The 19,280-nt window shown below is 46.9% G+C and overlaps 1 protein-coding gene across 11 annotated transcripts in view; it reads right to left on the bottom strand.

Annotated features, from left to right (window-relative positions):
• SYT16 (synaptotagmin 16) overlaps positions 1 to 19,280 on the bottom strand; it is a 99,738-nt gene that overhangs the window by 51,809 nt on the left and 28,649 nt on the right. For 3 of the 11 annotated variants that reach the window (XM_040560581.1, XM_040560573.1, XM_040560574.1), the window contains one exon: positions 39 to 215. The gene's annotated coding sequence lies outside the window, so the exon portion shown is untranslated. Of the gene's footprint in view, positions 1 to 38; positions 216 to 3,372; positions 3,499 to 3,891; positions 5,945 to 6,367; positions 6,371 to 8,893; positions 8,958 to 12,435; positions 15,228 to 18,018; positions 18,087 to 18,620; positions 18,633 to 19,280 lie in introns of those variants that run through there. The other 8 variants (XM_040560575.1, XM_040560580.1, XM_040560578.1 and 5 more) reach the window with 8 other exon arrangements.

Raw genomic sequence — 19,280 nt, 5'->3', positions numbered from 1 at the left:
TCTGTACATCAAAGGCGGTATAATATTGTGATACTTACCAAGGCCCTCACGAACTCTAAACTTTTCTCTGTAGTGTTTTCTTCTCCCTTGTTCCAGGCATGAGAGTCCACCTCTCTTTTCAAAGCAGAGCTTCTTGTTGATGAAGAGGAAGAGGACTGCAAGGAGGACAACGAAGACTCCAACTACAGACAAAAACCCAGTGGCCTCAGGAGTAACTAGGAAGAAAAATTCAGAAAGAAAACATCAGCACAACTGGAAGAAATTGTCCAGAGAGAGATGGGTTTAACCACATCTGCACCCATAGCTCTGCCTCCTGTTCTCATCCCCAGAAGAAATAGCAATAATTCAGCAGAACTTGGGACTTGTGTTAGATGGTTACATCGGGCCAGTCTTCTGAGGACATAAACAACAGGGGTTACATTACACACCAAACCTGATTCTGATCGAGGTCTTCCCTTCTGTCACACGGTGAATTCCATCACGGGAGACCCTTACTGACTCCAACAAATTTCATCTTAGTGTAGAAGTCCACTGGCTTCAAGAGAGGGACTCTTGACCTATACTGGCAACAAGGACCTAGCCAAGGAAGTGCTGTTGGCCATAAACCATTCCTGAGCCCGCAGAAGAATGCTCAGGGGAGGCTGTGGGGAGGATTAGCTCCGGGGGAGAAGGCCCAACGCCTCCTTTGGAATTTGTACATTTTCTTTACATCCAGCAGACTATGTTGGAATAGCACTCATTAACTTCACTACATTTACTAAGAAACAGGTTAATGTCTAGCCTATGAGCCTCATTAACCTGTTCCTTTACCCTGAAGTAGGAGGTATATTACCGGGGCACAGCGTTCCCAGGCTCCAGCTGAGGCAATTCAGTTTAGCTCCCCCGGTATCAGTTTTGGCCACCCGTAACAAGCACGGTGGATTTGCACCAGCTGACGACCTAGTGCTATACATCAACATCCCTACCTTAAATTGTGGAGAAACAGTCTTATTTCAATTCATCACATTCCACTGTGCCACCAGGTCTGCAAAAAACCGCAGGCGCCAGCAAAAAGCTTTTAAAGCCGTTTCACCTCTCTCACACATATCAAAATGCCAAAACAAGGGACAAACACTGCATAGATCATCCAGTGTGGATGGCAAGGGCACACACATCAAAAACTGTAAGTGCCGTGGACAAAAAAAAAATAAAAAAAATTGGCTTGTTATTCTGGTAATTACTTCACCAAGAAGAGGTGAAGTTCAGTTGTCCAATTCAAGTCAAAGATCCCATAAAAATGAAACATCAGCAGCATCAGTGGCACACCAGGGATGCCTGTGCTTGTAAAGCTACAGCTCATAGATGAGATGAACAGTTGGAAAGGATGCAAACAGAGCCAGCCCTGCCTGTGAAACAGCCCACTGGGAGTTTACAAGACTTGACTCAGCGAAAAGACTCAGGCTGGAAGAGCTGAACCATCTCCAGCTACAGCCCGGAGAGCGCACTCTAGGACTATGATCTTGGGGATTTTAAAAAAACTGAATTACTGCAAGGCAACGTGCCTTAACTGGAAACAAAATTCACAAACACATAGCAGCAGCCCACATAAAAGCAGACGAGCACTGGGGGCTGAGCCCAGCGTAACAGGGGTTACACAAACCCCGGAGCTGGCTCCGACCCTGCTCACTGCAGTACAAGGAGGAAACATAAACACGGGCTGAGTTACGCCAGGTCAAATGACAACGCGATCAAACCTGCATTCGCCTTGCTCTCTTCTGTATGGGCACATTCACTTCTCTGGTGGACACATCTACATCCCCCTCGTGCCAGCCCAGTGCTGAGCAGGGGCCATGAGGGCAACAGGTCTCCAGCCGGGGCTGAAACTGGCCCTGTCCCCCCAGCCCCTCAACCCCGGGCACAGCTGAGCGATGCACCCAGCAGCTATTGTCAGCTGCTGAAGTCACCATGAAGTGGCTGCAGGAGCCAAGTATGAATCAAAGGAGCTGAGTATAAATCAAAGTAGCCATAAACCCAGGATATATATGACAGCCCAGCTGGGTCCCATCGCTGACTCCTCCTTTTCTTGAGCACAGGTAGCAAGTGAGCCACCAATATTTCTGAAGACCAGATGTCCACCACATGCTCGGATATGCTACAAGGCCCCCAGCCACAGAAGTCCCTGAAGTGCCCCTATCTCCAACAGAGCTGCAGGGCACCTTGCAAAATCCCAAAGGACCACCGCAGGTCTGGCATGACATGGTACCCCCTGCACAGGTCTCTCCTGCACAGTGCCCATCCAAGGAGGGTCTGCACAGCTGCGAGGAGGTGGCTGGGACTTCTGCAGCACGAGGCACAGGAGCTCGTGCATCCTGTCCCACAGCTTCAAGCAGAAGTTTTCTCTTCTCTCCCCCACGTTTTCCATGCCAGATACTAGTGGTTTGTGCCACAGCATCTCTGAGGGAGGGCTGCGAGTTTGCACCTGAGCACTGTCTCACATACGTGGGCAGAAACGTTACATCTCTGCACCTGGCTCCTGCTGGAAGCACGTATTCCTCTGGGACAGGAGCCACGCTGGTGCTCGGCTCCTCCGTCATCAGGGAGAAAATGAGCTGCACCTGCATATGGTCCTGAGCACGGGGCCCAGCTCTGCTCTCAGCCCCCAGCAGAAGGGCTTCCTCTGCAGCCACGGAGCTCCAGGCTAAGCCTGGGCAATCATTTCAGGGCTGATTTGGAGTAGAGCTCTGTTCTGGCTTATTCAGAACTACATGTTACCTATATTAAAGTATCACTGGAGTGTGTCAGAGCTTCTCACCCAAGTAAAAGATCCAGCCTCCCAGCACTGGGTGATGCACTGTGCCCGAGGGCAAGAAGAGAAGGAGCAGCATGGCACTCAGTTCTTGGTCCACACTCTGGGCACCCAAGGCCAGGAAGGAGGTGGCCACCGTGTGCTTTGGAACGTGAACAGACCATTCAGCCAGGACTTTCTCCCACTCATTTACCCATTTTTAAGCCAAGCAATTAACGGTGTAGATGTCTTTGTGAAATGCCACAGTGAGTCCCCACATTCTGCAGCCCCAGGTGAGAGCGCAAGCCAAGAAATGGTGTTAACACAGCTGCCAGACTGAGGGCATGCAAACTGCACACACTCCTTTGTGTACGCTGCTGAAGAACAAACAGGAGGTGCAGTGTGAAGGGCCCCAAGCCAGGAAAGAGGAAACCAGAGAAAGAATGGAGGTGAACAGGAGACATCTGGCAGCGGACACAAGGAAGCACAAGACATCACAATGCTGTCCCGGCTCCTGCACTTCCCTCAAAGCTGCCTCCGTGCTACCAGATGACTGAAGGCAGAACCTGTCTGGAAGAGCAGTTGGGAAGTACTGGCCACGCCATTACCTTCATTGAATCTAGCTGGGTATTTGCTTTGCAGCAGGTTTCATAGCAGTTCTGCTAGCCTTCTGGGCACCTCCAAACGGACCAGGTGAATGAATGCAATTGCCATAACAGATTCACTTGGAGAGTCTGCAATTAACAAAACCTTAATACAATTTGCTTTGCAAGGGTTAACTTTTTGCATAAAATTGTATTCCAGACAATAGCTCTTTAATTCCATTTGTTACCAAGCTTCCTGCAAAAGGAATGTTTACTGGTACTTTTTAATTACGAAAAAAAAACAAATTGTCTGTTTTACTGTCTATGCTAATTACATTTCATTATATATTTGGAGTAAGCTATGATTTTCCTGCTGGTTCCCATGACATTTTTCATTATCAACCACTAATTGTCTAGCATGCACACTGCATTGTGAACCAAGTAGGCTGATGTGTGGGCAGAAGTTCTAGCGAAAGCTGCAAGGCAAAAGAAGCGCACATTATTATTATTACTATTATGATGTATTAGAAAGTTTCCACCTACTTGCGTACCTCCGTGTCCTCATCCCCATCAGCAGTGTCACAGCACAGCAAAGCACAGGAGCCCATCTGCAGTAAGCCTCATGCTTGGCAATGATCAGCAGCTACTGTAGGAAAGTTATCTGGGGTGAAATGATGACAGCAGCCCCACTGCAAGGACAAGTTTCTTGTTGGGGACAATGGGAACAGCAAGAAGGTTTCTCAGTCACTTCCTCTATTCATTGACCAAAGCACGTGGCTATCGGGATCTCAGGAGTCACCTTGCCCACCCTTAAGCTGAGGTCAGGGCTATAAAGGAAAACAGCACCATATGTGGACTCCTAGAGGGAGGAGAGCAGGTAGCTAATGTGATCTTCCTGAGGGAGCATGAAAAAAAAGCAAAAGGGTTTTCATGAGCAACAGATTACACTGTTTGCATAATAGCAAAACCTGTAATGAACCTGTACCTATGCAAGCTCAGAAAGTGTCACAAAGGACAAAGCAACTCACTGCACGCAGCATTTCATAAATTCCAACCGAGGCAGAGTTGTAGGAGCAGATTCTTCATATAGCAAAGTGCTAGAACAAGGAGCGCATGACCACTGCTCCCAGGATCATCGTTATCAGCCTTGGACAGGTGGCAATTCTATTCATGTGCACCACACACACAATACACAAACACTTCAGAAATAAATGTGTGTTTTCACAGGATTGCAGCTCTCTCCTGATATCTATTTCAAAGGAGACAAAGCCCGACCCTTCCTAGCGGCGCTGCGAGGGAACGGTTGTGTAACTCCTCCTCTTCTCCTCAAGGTGATCCACAAATACATTGTCAGACCCGCAAGCAGACTACGTGCAGCACTATGGCAGGAGGGTGAAATTCCCACCCAAGGCAGGAGGACTTGCCCCGCACCAAGGCTCAACTTTCACACGCTTTATTTTTATGTACTGATTTACAGACAGCGAGATGTGGAAGTTCTCCAGTCCTTTTATATAAGCAATATGAAAGACTGAAAGAAACTTTTGACCTGACCATGCTTCCATTAAATTCGGCTCCAAAATTTAATTGATGAAAAGGTGGAAGAAAGGTAGCTGTTGCTGATGCGTTTGCAGGTCACCTCTAAAGATTTAAGCAGCTCTTATGTCCTATGACATAGGGATGCAATTTCAAAGGTCTCAAAGACAGTACAGCAAATTCCTTTCCCCCTCTTCTACAAGCCACACAACCACAGCATCCAAACACCTTGCAGGCTTCAATGTGCTTACGCCCCCAGCAACTCTGCAAGGCAGGGAAATGCTGATGCAGCCACTCCACGGAACGGGAGCCTCAGCACAGATTTTCTACAAAAAGTGGTAGAAGTAATGCCCAAAAGAGCCATAAAGAAGAGTCCTGTTGATCTACACAGGCACTTAGCATCTAGAAGTACCTCAGTTTTCACCCCAAGGCTGAGGCTCCCAAACAGAATACCTACAGCACCTTTCTACAGATGACACCATACTGACAGCTGCTGGCCTCTGGGCATCTCCTCAGACACCTAAAATCACCTGAAAGCCACGGGGCTGGCATTTCTTTCCCTAAACCTGATTCTTCTTAGGGATGCAATCCAGGAGATGTGCTCAGGTGAAGCCCAACACCTCCCAGAAACACCAGGGAAGGCACATCAGGCACAACAGGCACACGGAGGCAGTAGCAATAAATGAGAGCTAAGAAATGAAAGGCCCCAGACATTCTTCCATATACTCGTATTTTTCTTTTCCCTGTACAATGTCCCTGCCTCACAATCAGAGGGGAGCACCCTCTACCCTTTCAGCTGAGCAGGGCTCACTGTGCAGCCAGTTTTGGGGCCAGCAGGAGAGCCAGCACTGGTACACCTTATTTTTTTCAACCTGCTTACTGATGTTGGAGAAGGACAGACCCAGACTCATGTTCTCAGGATACAGTCTGGGCTTTACTGTGTATCTGCTGCTGCTAAGTGACCAGAACATAAAAACCTGGAGGTAAAACCTCAAGACCATCCAGCAGCTTACCTGTGAGAGCCATAAGCCAGCAACTGGGAGAGCCAAGTTCAAGCAGGCTTTGTCTGAGACCAGATCTTCTACCTCACAAAGGCTGCTCTATAGCTTGTATACACTACTCTGTGGCAGCACTGCTTTCCCTGCAGCAGAAACACCACTCTAGTTTTGAGCAATGTCCCTGACAATGCTTGTGAGAAAGCAAACAGCTCTGTAAAATATTCTGCTTTCACCAACAGGCATTTTCCCATTAGAAAATATGAAGTATTAGTTTTGCTGGATGCATTTCAAACAACTCCGGAGTACTAGGTCAAGGCAACAGCAAGTACACTGTGTTTGCGATGATGCCTGATGTTCTGCGTCCTGGCTCTCACCCAATTCTCCGTGTGTAAGCACACACCGCAAGTACAAATGAGAAAAGGAGACAGAAGTGTGTCATAATGGACAGGGGAGCACTCACGTTGTCTAACGGAGGTGACTCAAGTAACAGTCTAGCCTTCTAAAGGATGATCCAGAGACTAATTGTTAATCTTAATAATGTTAGACAAGGCCCCAGTTAAGCATGGTTTTTAAAATTCATTGAAGTTAACGGGGCTGTGGAGACTGAAAATGTGAGCAGCACAGCACTCGAATTACCATTCACAGAATTAAAGTTGGTCCTCCACACGTCAGGGCTGAAGAGGTTGAAGAGGGACAGCACAAGGAACCTCATGGTCCCAGCCAGGTACCAGTACCTCCTGTCCCACAGTTGCTCCCTGCCCCAGGCTACAACAGGATGGTCATGGCTTTGAGCTCTGCACACAGACTGAGCCCCCTTCCCTGGGAAAACAGGGAGCAGTCAGCTCTGCCAGACCCCAAACCATCCTTCTGACCAGCTTCCCATATGTACGTGTCCTTCCCCAGACCTTCGGCTGTGGGAACGCAGGGCACAAACCATTAATGAGAAAACATCTTACTGTGCTAAAGAGTCAGAGATGAAAGCACCTGCAACACCCAGATAATCCCACCTCTCATTTAAGTTTCTACAATTTGAATGCTCATGAGCATTTCAGGCTGGGCAGAGCAGCCTGAATCCTTCTGCGTGTCCCACTGCCCGCAGCAGTCATGCTCCCTGCCCCCATGGAGAAGCAGACTTAAGCTCTTTTTTCTCCATAATCTGATCTACTAAAATGCTACAGCAGCCACCTTCTCCCTGACATTTTTCCCCAAATGAAGACTTCCTATTAAGAAAAAATACTGTTCTCTGAGCTGGGCCAACATCTGAGATAAACAGTGAAAACTGCAGCCTCCACAGCGGTTTGTCTCAGTCCTCTTCCAGACCAACAAAGGAAAATTAGAACCAGGCAGAAAATCATTTTCCTAGTCCCCGGGTACTTCTGAGATCTCCTGATCAGCGCTTGGGCAAAACCAAGATCTTCAGAAAATTATAACAGGCTGAGTCTGTAGGTGAGTGTCCCACCTGCTATGAGAAAACACCGACACTCAGGTCTTCCTTCTGTCATTTCACGGCTATCTCAATGCTCACCCCAATCTCAAATTCTGTTTGTACGCTCCAACTATTTCCCACTGTAAAAACTTCCAGCAGAAAACGCAGTGAGAGGACTAATCTGGTGATCAAAGCTTTCACCTAAAATGTAGAGAACACCTAAAATGCAGAAAAGCAACGAAAAGACTGTAGTGATAACTACGTACACAATTTGGATTAGATCAAGTGGGAGAAGGAAACTAGTCCCTGAAAGCCAACCTCCTGCTGCCCAGGGCTCTCACGTTAGAGATGAGACCTGGATTCAAATGCAAGTCTGAACGAAGCAGGGCAGAGACTTAAACGGGCAGCTTCCATGTGTCCTTGGACTCTCTTACCACCAGAAAACCTACTGCTGTGGCAAGGGACAGCTGCTTTCTCCTGCTGTCACCATGCTTTGCTCAGAGAGGAATTCCATCCTGAGCAAGGACATGATTTGCATTTAGGAAAGGTTTTTCAAGATGATGTTTTTCTTAGAAAAATTACACATTTTAACCAAATTGAACTGTCTGACAAGAATATGTTTTCTCAGAAATTCCCAACCGACTTACTGCGATAGGTTTGTCTTTGACTGTGTCCCAGGCTTGATTTCAGTCACAGTACAACACAGAGTTCATAATCGGATACATTTTGTCATAGCTGACACCGCCACTGCCTTCCTGGTATAAAGGGAAGGCTCGGGCTGTCAGTCTGCCACCTTTCTCAAACGCTCAAGTCACGCTTCCTTTTTTTTCTTTTTCTTTTCCTTTAAAGACAACTTCTTTGTTGCCATGGTATCACTAATGCAGTATTTTGAGACAGGGAAAGAAGACAACCATGCATCATCACAGTGACACATCTATCAACTCCCATCCTCTCAAAAAAGGGTAAATAAATAAGGATGCCAATATAGACTTTTAAAGGCTCCTCTACCCTTTTTAATTTCTCCCTTTCATACACAAATTGTAGTCTCCAAAGGCCATGCCTTGGCTTTATGACAGAGGTCAGAATTTGTCTCAGCAAGCAGTGTCTAGGTTTATTTTTTGATTCCTTCTCTACTCCCCATGCTACATGACACCAGATGAGGGGCATGAACACAAGAGAACCAGAGCACCGGAACGTCCACAAAATGCCAGCCTGTTTCCCCGTGTTAGACCACGCAGTGAGAATTTTTGATGGTGTTTCCCATATACCACCTTCAACTCACCAGCTGTGGTCTTGTTAGCACTGTAGCACATCTTTCCTATCAACTCCAGAATTACGTTAAAGGTACCTTAATTAACTTAGCACACCAAGGCCTTGCACTCAGCATGATGGCATTCCCCTCCTTGACACTGCATCAGGTCCCTTCCAAAATTTCAGAGAAAGCTCTGCACAGCACTGGCCCAACCTTTCTATCTCATCAAAATCAGGAAGATGCCTGTGTCCCAGCACTCTCCCTGACTTAGAGTCCAGATCAACGAACCAGCAGCAGACCAGAGTGACATTGAGCACGCCAGCTCCCCACGCACACCTCAGCTGCACCATTGCAGTGGTATTCACAGTGGTGGCATGCTGAGCATTTCAGCCCCAAGGTCCTGCAAAATGAGAAATAATGTAATGAAATGAAAACCAATACAAGCTCAATTTATCAACGCTTCTGCAACAGAGGAGGGAATGGAGAGCAGCAAGCAAAGCACTGATGGGAAGTCAAACTGGAAGGATCCCAGGTATCGGTCAAGAATTCATCGATAAGCAGAGTCCTCTTGCAAATGAGAAGAAGTATTTTACATTTGAGAGAGAGGAACAGGGAGCAGAGGGAGGAGAAAGGAGGATCTCAGTTAATGCTTCTCTGTTATTTGGGGAGAAAAAGATTAAGTTGTCTCCACTCAGAACTGAAGTGCTCTTACCTCTTCAAAGAGGAATCTAATTGTGATCTTTATGCTGTCATGTACTTATTTTTCTCATCCATAAAACCTTGTTCTTAGTTCCACCGATGTGACCCAAGGCAGAATGACTCACCACAGTAAAAGGCCGGACAGCAGCTTTTTTTTTTTCCCAAAGACCTAAATAAACCCCTCTCCATCAATTGACCAAGGACGATGCAGCAGTAAACCTCTCGCTGAAGGCTGCGCGTTGCCTTGGCAACCTGTCTGATCTCCATTGCTCCAGGGACTGGAAATGTGCTGCCAACAGGAGATTTCAGCTAATCAAACCAAATCTCCTAATTCTTAGACCATTTCCCATCTGCAGAGAGCAGGCCATGTGCCCACGGGAAGCGGGGCACCCTCTGAACACAGCCCTGGCTCCTCCTCACCCCGTTGTTTTTTGGCTCCTGGTAGGCCGTGGACACCTCCTCACAGCTACGGAAGGGGATGAGGGGGGGGCAGGAGGCCATTATGTGCTGGGTATCTCAGTGCACTCCTGGAGAGCCTCCTGGGAGGCTGAGGAGAGGGACAGGCAGCGAGGAGACCGCCTGCCCACAGGCAGCAGGACCCTGACAAGGCCCATGCTTCCTCCACGCCTCAGCCCCCTCTTGAAAGAAATACCAATTTTGAGGATTGGGAACAAGCCTGGTGCCACCTGTTACAAGTGTGGCCTTCTCAATCCACCTCATCCATTTTTCAGCCCCCATTAAACACATCCAGGCAACACCATCCGTGGCAATCTGCTGACCTGAGAGAAAAATTGGGACAGCCACGTACCACCGGCTCCTGACCTTCCTAGACCGGGCACTGCTGTCAAACCGCAGTGCAGAACACCTGCTTTATTATAAAACTCCTAATTGAAAATGCTAAAAGGGCAGCTTCGGTGCCTAATTTTGCCTTGAAAGCACAACCAGTAATTGATTTTTTTAAAACTAAAACAAGGCCTTTCTCTCGCCCATTCCACCAAACGCTCCTGGCCCACGCGTTTAAGGCCAGCCACAAAGCCAGACCATTAGCCTGGCATTTAGGCAAACCGAAGGGACATGAAAAGAGGCCAAAATGGCAGACAGGAGGGAAATTTCTCACAGAAGAAACTGTGCCTCGGAAAGAAACTTTACTTGGTGGCGAAGAGATTTGTGTCAGTGAAAAGCCCCCAATTACCATCTAACAGCCCTCAGCCCTACATCACCTAGCATGGTTCTGACTGTGACCTTTCCACACAATTGCTGAAGGAAATTGGGGGCTTTGAACAGCGCGGCCAACCCCAGCATTCAGGCTCTCCTTCCCCTGCTGGGCCATTCTTTATTGTACCGTGGAAAACATTAACCCACCACTCTCTGAACCTGAAAGCCACGGGCCATACACTGGGTTTTGTGGGGCATTTAGGTGTGTTTTTGGCCTGGTATGGAGGTTGTCTTCATAGAAGAGGCTGTGCAGAGGCGCAGCTCCCTGGGACCTGGGCTAGCTACCAAGCTCAGGCACCAGCTGTTGAGGAATGGGATGGATGAATTGTTGGTATTTAAGAGGGAGCCCTGAAGCGGAAGAAGGCTGCTCATAAAGCAGGGTGTGGTTTCCAAGAAAGATCATATTATGGAAGATTTCTAGGCCTCTAGTATCGACCAAGTGACCTACGCCCTGAGAAAATATGTCCTAACAATAACAAAAGCCATTAACACAAATGCTCGGGGAAAAATGCCAGTGGTTTCTAGATTCGTGTATTTAATAGAGTGAAGAGCTTAGTGAGTACTGCCACCTTTTACAACGTCACTGTGAAACTTTCTCTACACACTTTAGCATAACAAACCAATTAACTTGTTACTAGGGCTGCAAGGAGAAGGGCATGAACTGAAGTCATCATTCTGCTAACCCAGGGCTCCGTGACAAGGGAGAGGAAAACAGGTCCCACAGGCATAAGGAAACGTGAACCAGAGCTGGTTTTAATGGTAAGGAGAAGACCTGGGTCCCCACATGTGCCTTCCCCCCTTATTCTTCCCTGTACCATGCCTTCTGTCCATTCCAGGCACTCCTTGGACAGGATTAATCTCAGGTCAGCCAAACTGAATCAGAGGTGGACCCTGGGACTTACGCCCAAAATATCTGTCTCTGCCATGGCAGACAGCCATGGAAATCAAAAGCGGGCTTCCCACTGACTTAATGGGGACCAAGAGTGATCTCAGAGAAAACAAATGTTGGTGATGCAAGACACCCTCCATAACTCCTTTGAAAAACCAACTCACAGAGCAGGACCTCAATGCCATGAAAGCTGGGAGAATGGCCCCCTCCAGACGAAGGTGACCACCACTCTGCCCCAGAGGCATTAACAAGTTTCAAAGCATCTGTTTCTTTCAAAGTTTCTTTCAAGCAAGATCAGTGATGTTGGACCAGCCTCAAGGCCAGGATGGAGAGCCACACCACATAAGAGCCACAGGAAGAGCGAGAAGGGGGGAGGCAGATAGAGGTGACTGTCAGACAAAACAAATGCAATGGAGACAGACTAAAACAGATTCTGCATATTTCAAGGGGATTGCAGTTCCGATACTCCAGTCCAGCCCATGTGAACCCCTGCACACATTCTACAAAACACTTGACATAGAGGACCACAAGAATGAAGCACATCATTCCTTAGATGTGTTCAGACACGTGCAGTCAAACTATGGAGCCTGCTTACTATTTTATTTGGATTTCTTCAGCTATTTTCTCCCACAAGCACCAAGCTACACTTAGGCCCTTTCCTTAACCTACCTCAGTCACAAGTACCTACACGGATCCATGGCTTCCCCTGCACAGGGATCAGGTGCACCCTCTGCTTAACAGGAATGCAAGTTCTCTGCACTTGCGTTACTCATTCCGGGTCTGTAATTATGGTCTTACCACTGCTCTACAGTAAAACCTGAAGTGACAGCAGGAAACAGCACAATGTCAAAGCAGAAAACGGAAGAAAAGGCTAACTCCTATTTCATTATTTGCAATTTCCAAGATCTTTGTATTACCACTTCAAGAAAACCAAAAAAGCATGCAAATCCACAGTAACAAGTACTGCTAACACGAGATTTGCTTTTAAAACCATAATTGTCACAGAAGTAACAAAATAGGAAAGTTATCTTCCCACCGAGAAATAGCCGCAAATCATTGAAAACACTAGACTTACCTAATTGCTGTTACATAAAGCAGCAAAACTAGTCAAACCAGCAATGAAATCCCCCCAAAAACACTCTTCTCACAAATAATACGTTTCACAGCTTTCTTCCCGGGGCAGGTTGCTAAATCTTTTGGACATGTGGTGTACACGCACGCTGGGCAAAGCTGCAGAGCCCCGAGTTTCAGGAGCAGGAGTGGTGCTCTTGCTCTTTCTCTGTGTGTACATGTTGACTTAAAGTCCCAAGGAACAAGGAAGGCTGCTGGTTGGTAAACACGTGACAGCCACCAAAGGAATGTTAGCCAGAGAAACGAGATAAAGCAGCCTAAGCCACTTCAATGGGCTTTGTTTAGAAATTACCACCTTACCCGTAGCTTTCCTGACCACTCTGCAACTTAGGAGTGCTCAGTCTATATTCGAACAATTATCTTGCTGATAAATTTACCTAAAAAAGAGCAAATTGCCAGTCAATTACCACAAAATAGCAAGTAATTGTTCTCTCCTGTACAGAGATATAATTTATTGTGCTGCATAAATTCACACTGTGGCCATAAATATTTTGCATCCACTTTAGAAATGTAGCCTTTCCATCCTGGAATCCCACAGATTTGCTGGGAAGAGCAAAGTGAGGATCAGAGCCCGCATTCAGTTGAAAATGAAGTGTTCTATCCCCATGGCACAGCCCACCCCTTGCCTTCACCAGGCCTCATCCAGTCCTTGCTCCCCAGCTGGCTCTGCTAGACGAAGCTGGAAGAGCAAAGCAGCACCAGCAGCTCTGCCACTGCTGATGGGGTTTGTATACCCACAGGTAAAAACCGTTCTTAGAGCAAGAAGAGTAAGACTCTGCATTATTGTGTGTGCAGCACAGCATTGATCCTAACGCAAAGCAGGTCACATAACTACTACACACCTGTGACTAGTGGGGATTTCATCTTGGAGACCGCCTCTTATAAAGTATTGCCTTCATTGAAGGGAAAAAATAAAGAGAGAGAAAATGGACTTCACCTCCTGATTTGCTTGGTTTTGGTTTTAGACCTTAATGCATATTTTAAGGAAGGCTCTGCGATGCTTGCTGTAAGATCACATCCTGTTCTCACTATCCACACAATTGATGCTTTGAACATGGATTTGGGATGTACATTTGATCCACTTTAGAAGGGTTAGCTTTCCCCATCATTCAGGTCAAATCCATCCCCACTGCCTCTTCTCCCTGCAGAGAAACTGAAGATCTTCCCGGCAACTTATTAATTACTGCAAAATTCTGTTCCTGGTTTCTGTAATATCCCGTCCTCCTCACAAGCAGTATGGAAAAGCTGTAGAATAAAATCACATCAGCTGAACCTAGCTACACCCAATGCTCAAAGCAGGAGGGTCCATGGGGAAGGCAGACAAAAACGTAGGGAAGGAGGGGAGTACAACCCCTGCCCAGGAGCTTGCAGACCTGGCCGTTCACCACCAAAACCAGCTTCTGGCCCCAGTGCCTGTAGCAATTTTGAAGTTGGCTCTAATCAGCTATCAGCAATGTCTTGCCTCTCTAAAGCTAACTGCTCCCTGAGGCAATTTTTCACTCACCCCCACCCAAAAAAAAAAGAAAAAAAAAATGCATTCTGATGAATCTGTTTTTAAAAGTTGCTGCCTGGCAGATCCCTGAAGAATAGTCCAGACTGGGAGCTTCAAAATAAAAGCTACTTAGAGCTGAAGAGGGAGGAAAAAAAAAATCCTTGCCGAGCAGACGCCAAGCCCCTTGACTTACAGGAGCCTTGCCACCCTGGGTGTCCCATGCATCGGGCAGGCGATGTGCTGTCTGGTTCCTCAGGCTGGGTGAAGACTGCAACTTTCACTGTGGCCCTTACCATTTTTCTGTGGTAATAAACGTATTGATCCACTTTTATTTAAATTTCTCCAGAATTCATCAGGACCGTTATATTTCTGAAGGAAAACGGGAAACAATTTAAGTCTTAGTCCAACTCTCACGCCCTCAGCTGCTTTCTTTGCTCTCTGGCATTAACCTCCTACTCTAAACTTTATTCTTGAATATATCATTTGTTATGTTACAATGAAAAAAGTACTACAGGAATATCACTACAATAACACTAGGAGAATAAAGCTCCTATCCTTGTCTACTTGACACTTCTCTTTTTCTACCACTTTTTCACCCCCACAAACTGTTGCTAGAAGAGCTGTGGCAGAACTGGCAGAAATTCAAGCACCCTTTCAAACAGACACAGTTTTTATTATTATTTGTCAGCCACCAGCTAAACTGCAAAAATATTCCTTTTATACCCCGCTAAATGTCAAGCTGTTATTTTAAAGGCCTGGACAATGCATCTCACATGAACCTTTACACCGCTGTTTCCAAGACCGAGCATCCCCTCGCCAGGGAGCACGGGGAGAAGGTGCCAGAGGGGGATTTGTAAAAGCTGGGAGGAGGAGGAAGCTGCAGGGTCCCACAGAGGTGTCAGGAGGCCTCCCTGAAGCCACAGCCCCGCTGCCAGCCCCATTCCCAAAGCTCCCCACGTGCCGCTAGCTGTGTTTCAGCCCGTGCTGATGCTCTCCTCCCAGGATGTTTTGATGCTGCCGTGATTTCTGAATACCACTCAGCACTAATGCCTAAAAAAAAGCTTAGTGTAAAGTTTGCAAAAACAAATGCACCTCCCGCTTCTTATGCTCAAAGTAAAACTACGCTTCCCCCTCTGCCTCAAGCTTTATTCAAAAGAAATATGAGACCAAAGAGAATTGTGTAAAACAGCCAGGCCCCTGAGTGTGTGTCAAGAGACAGGGAGTCAGCGAGCCCCCAGGATGGAAACCCTATGAAACAGGACTGAGAAGTGCACCGACCTGCTGCCTCTTACCCAGGTGTGCGTACAGGATTGAAGAACCCCAGGCACATCTCAGCGCCCGCTGTCTGCCCGGTCCTTCCCTCCCCTGGGCTAGCAGAGCATGGGAGCTGCTTACACTGGAAGGAAGGTGCCTGTGCTAGATGAGTGTGAACTCAGAAATATTTGCACAACACATGTCTGCCCAAGTCATATTCACCTGCTGCTCGCTAACAGGTGTAGATGACAAGATTCCCAACTCGGTAGCAGGAGCTGTCGTGGCAGACCCAGCGCACAGATTATGCACATGCCTGGACTCCACTGCTTTTCCCCAGCAAATTGCTATGAAGCGGCATAGACCAAAGCACAGCCTTGTTTACCTGAAACCACACTTGAAAACTACCTGAAATGAGATCCTAAGTCATTAACCACAAGCAAAAAGTTAAGTTTCACCTATAGACGAAAATATCAACAAAATCACTGTGTCTCATAAACCTGCAGAAGAGAAATCTGACCTGGTTTGCAGAAGTATGCACAGAAATTGTGTCTGTTTAGATTATTAAGTCAGCAGTAATTTGATGAAACAATTTCCCTGTGGCTGTTCCAGCATGTGCTCTTTGATGGCCAGGCTTGCTACAATCCCAAGTACCTGCACGCTTCACACTGTTCTCAGATCCAAGCCTGACTTCTGCCCCGAGCTTGGACTGGGGGGTTCACTTGTTCCACTGAAATCCCTCCCACTAATTCAATGGGTTTTGAAGGGAATCTGAGCAGTCCAGCTCACAGATACTTGCAGAATTTGGGGGCAGAACCAAGGGTCTCTGCTCTTCCTCGCAACCCACACTTCTTTTTTTTTTACTGTGTCAGTGAAGGTGGGAAGAAGGAAAGCAGAACTCAGTCCAGCAGGACACCCAGCAAAGAAGCTGGTATATAAATCAACCCCTAAAAACAAAGCTAGCAGACGGGCCGTCCAGAATTCCACAAGAATTTCCAAAGAAAGTCTGTGTACATGCGGATGGAAGAAAGATCAAATCCATTTAGAGACCTGAAAATCAATGGTAAAGACTTTCTTTTTCTAATTAGAGGTGGGTGGTTTATTTAATAATATCTGAGCATGAGGAGAAGGATAAACACTGAAAGACAGTGTTGCTAGAAACACAACCAAAAGTCTGACAACTACGGATAAGATGAATGGAGGCTGGAATTCCCCAGAAAAATGGCAGTTTTTCTGTCAGAAGCTAAGAAACAGATGAGCAGTGTTTTTCACCTTGCAGCTGAGTCCACAACACACTTTGGAAAGAGCAGACAAAGTAGAGAGCTTGGGGGTTACATGAATCCCGTTTGCAAGCAAGTGAATGGAGAGGAGAAGAGGTAAATCTCCAAAACTGCCCAAAGAGAGCTGCAGACAAGCACGCTGTGCAGGGAGGGAACCAAAATGAGAAGAACACAAATACCAAGTCAGCACACAGGCTCCTACCAAAGCAAGGCAGCAGGGCAGATGAGGCAAACAGACCCAGACCAGAGGCAACACCAAGCAGCCTACCAAGGGAAGTGATACGAGAGGCAGAGAGGAAGATAGCTGCTCTATCAGCAATCTTGGCAGGACTGGAAGAGACAGGACCAAACAGCTCAGGATGGAGAAAAAAAGCAAACAGTAACACGTGCGCTGGCTGAGAACGCTGCTGAAGAAGAGGAAGATGCATGCAGAGCGGCTTTAACTAATTCAAACACTTGCCATGTACAAACACTGCAATCTAATCCCGGTGACACTGATAAGCAGCAATATCAGACTGAAGGAAAGGAACCAGCTGCTCGCGATGCACAGTAAAACCATTTAAAGATGCATAAGCAAACGCAGGCGGCCAGTAAGGAGCCCAAAGCACCAGGAATGTTATCACAAAGCCTTCACAGTACTTGACATGCACAAGGTCTGTCATCTGCCCGTGCTCAGCGTACGTGAATGACAGCCAGGGACCTGCTGGGAGCTCACCACGGCACGAAGGAGAAGGGAGGACACCAGGGCCATGCGACCAATCCAGCCCAGCCCCAGCCCTGCTCCGAAACAATAATTTGTCTGAATGCAGAGCAGGGAAAAACCAAACCCTTCTGCAACGGCTGTGTGTGGCCCTCAAAAACTCTCAGCTTTTGAGAAACTTGAAAGCCAGAAGGAAATACCCAGCACACGCAGGGAATCCCACACTGTAAACGGATCAGCCGTGCTTCCAGATGCTTCTGTGCAACTGCACGTGAATGTAATATGGTTACCTACCAGCAACGAAAAGAAAATCCGTGAAAAGACAGTCAGCAGGCTAACAGTGCAGGGGGCATTCCCCTACCAGTAATGACAAAGCTGCAAGGGTAGCCCAGACCAGGATTTGGAAAAATGAATGTGTTTTCAGTGACAAGCAGGTTGGTTTAGGACACAGAAGCAACAGGAAGGACACAAAAGTCATTAAGAGAAAACCAAGCAAAGCAGGCAGCTTCTACACGACAGACACCAAGGACCGTAAAGCCCATAGCAGAGATGAGCGTGATCGGCCTCTGCCTGTCAATCAGTCATGGGAAGCAGTGGAAAAAGTTAGTGGAGGACCTCCAGAGTTTGGGTTGGCTAGAAGAAAGTAGTGTTACATTAAGAGAACCCCTTCACAATTGCCCATGACAATTTAGTTTATTTAATTAAGTGTATTTACTCTGGTAAATCTGAGATTTGAACATTTGTTACCAGGAAGGGAACATGTGATTTTCAGGAACATCACAGCAAAGCTCAGCACCAACTTACCCCTTTCTGCAGAAAAAAAACAAATCAGAATAGTGCTTAGAGGACCAGCTGGGAGCTCATACACAGACCTGGATGGAAAAAACCAGAATCGTCCCTCTCATCATTCATGACAAGGATGTCAAGTGGTTTGCTCCCCTCCAGACAATGCCGTGGGGCCCCTCGGGATGGTGCCACAGCTGCTGAGCAGATCCCTTCGCTGCCCTTTGCTTCAGCCCTGGCACAGGCTGCACCAACATAAATCAGTTGGCCTGGGGGGGAAGGCTCAGCGGTTCTATACTGAATTCTGCTTTGTTTAATTTTTACCTTATTTCACAGTGCATTTTCAATCTAAAACTCCTAATACATTGAAAAAATAAAATCAGAGTGATTATTAGCTACCAAAGCTTAGTAAATAAGAACCTTAGCTTAAAAGTCAAGCTCTAGATTTAAGAAGTGCCAAACCTTAACTTAGAAATCTAGATGAAAATTACGACCTTGAATAAAACTACCTTTAAACATTAAAGACTTTTTTTTTAGACTCTAGTGCTCAGATACTCAGGTTTTGGGATATTTACTCTTAGGGAGAGGTAAAACTGCCAAGTGTGATCCCTTAAAGAATCTACAGAACTTAGTTTTTATACCCACGTAAGTTAGCTAAGTGAAGTAACCTTCACTACATTTCAGAGCTTATAATAATTAAAGTTTACAGTAAACCCACAGAATTCAATAGAATTAGCTGGCTATAAATCTTGGAGCATAAAACTGGTTTGTGGAGGTAGCATGCAAGCAATTCTCAGCCTTCCTGCAAGGTGCCAGCCATTGAGAGAGCTGATTAGACAATCTTTGATTAATTGCCTGCTGTGTAAGAGCCAGGGTCAATCTACTCAATTAGGTGAAGGTCTGGTGGAGATCAGAGATGTAAATCAAAACCTACTGCAAAAGCTTCAGCACAAGATGAGAACATACCAGCAGCCTTCCTTCCCTGCAAGGAGCAGCAGCCTGCTCTCCATCCGCTGCCCTAAGTGGATGCCGTAGGAAAGAGCACGAGCAGGACACCCACGTGTGCCCTTCTCTCCTGAGTAACCTTCCCACCTCCAACCATGGTCATTTCCGAGGAGATCTCGAGTCTGACATGGTTTGTCTTCTCCAGCCTCTCGCTGAACCCACAGAAACCTTTTGCACCCAAGGCACCCTTCAGCAGAGGTCTTTGCAGGCTGCCTACCTGCTGCCACCTCCTTCTGAGCCTGCTCCTGATCCCTTTGATGCCCCTCAGGCTTTGTGAG

This window comes from Cygnus olor, chromosome 5 (genome assembly GCF_009769625.2).
Source record: "Cygnus olor isolate bCygOlo1 chromosome 5, bCygOlo1.pri.v2, whole genome shotgun sequence".
NCBI classification, from domain to species: Eukaryota; Metazoa; Chordata; class Aves; order Anseriformes; family Anatidae; genus Cygnus; species Cygnus olor.
This window is presented reverse-complemented; position numbering and strand designations above follow the sequence as displayed.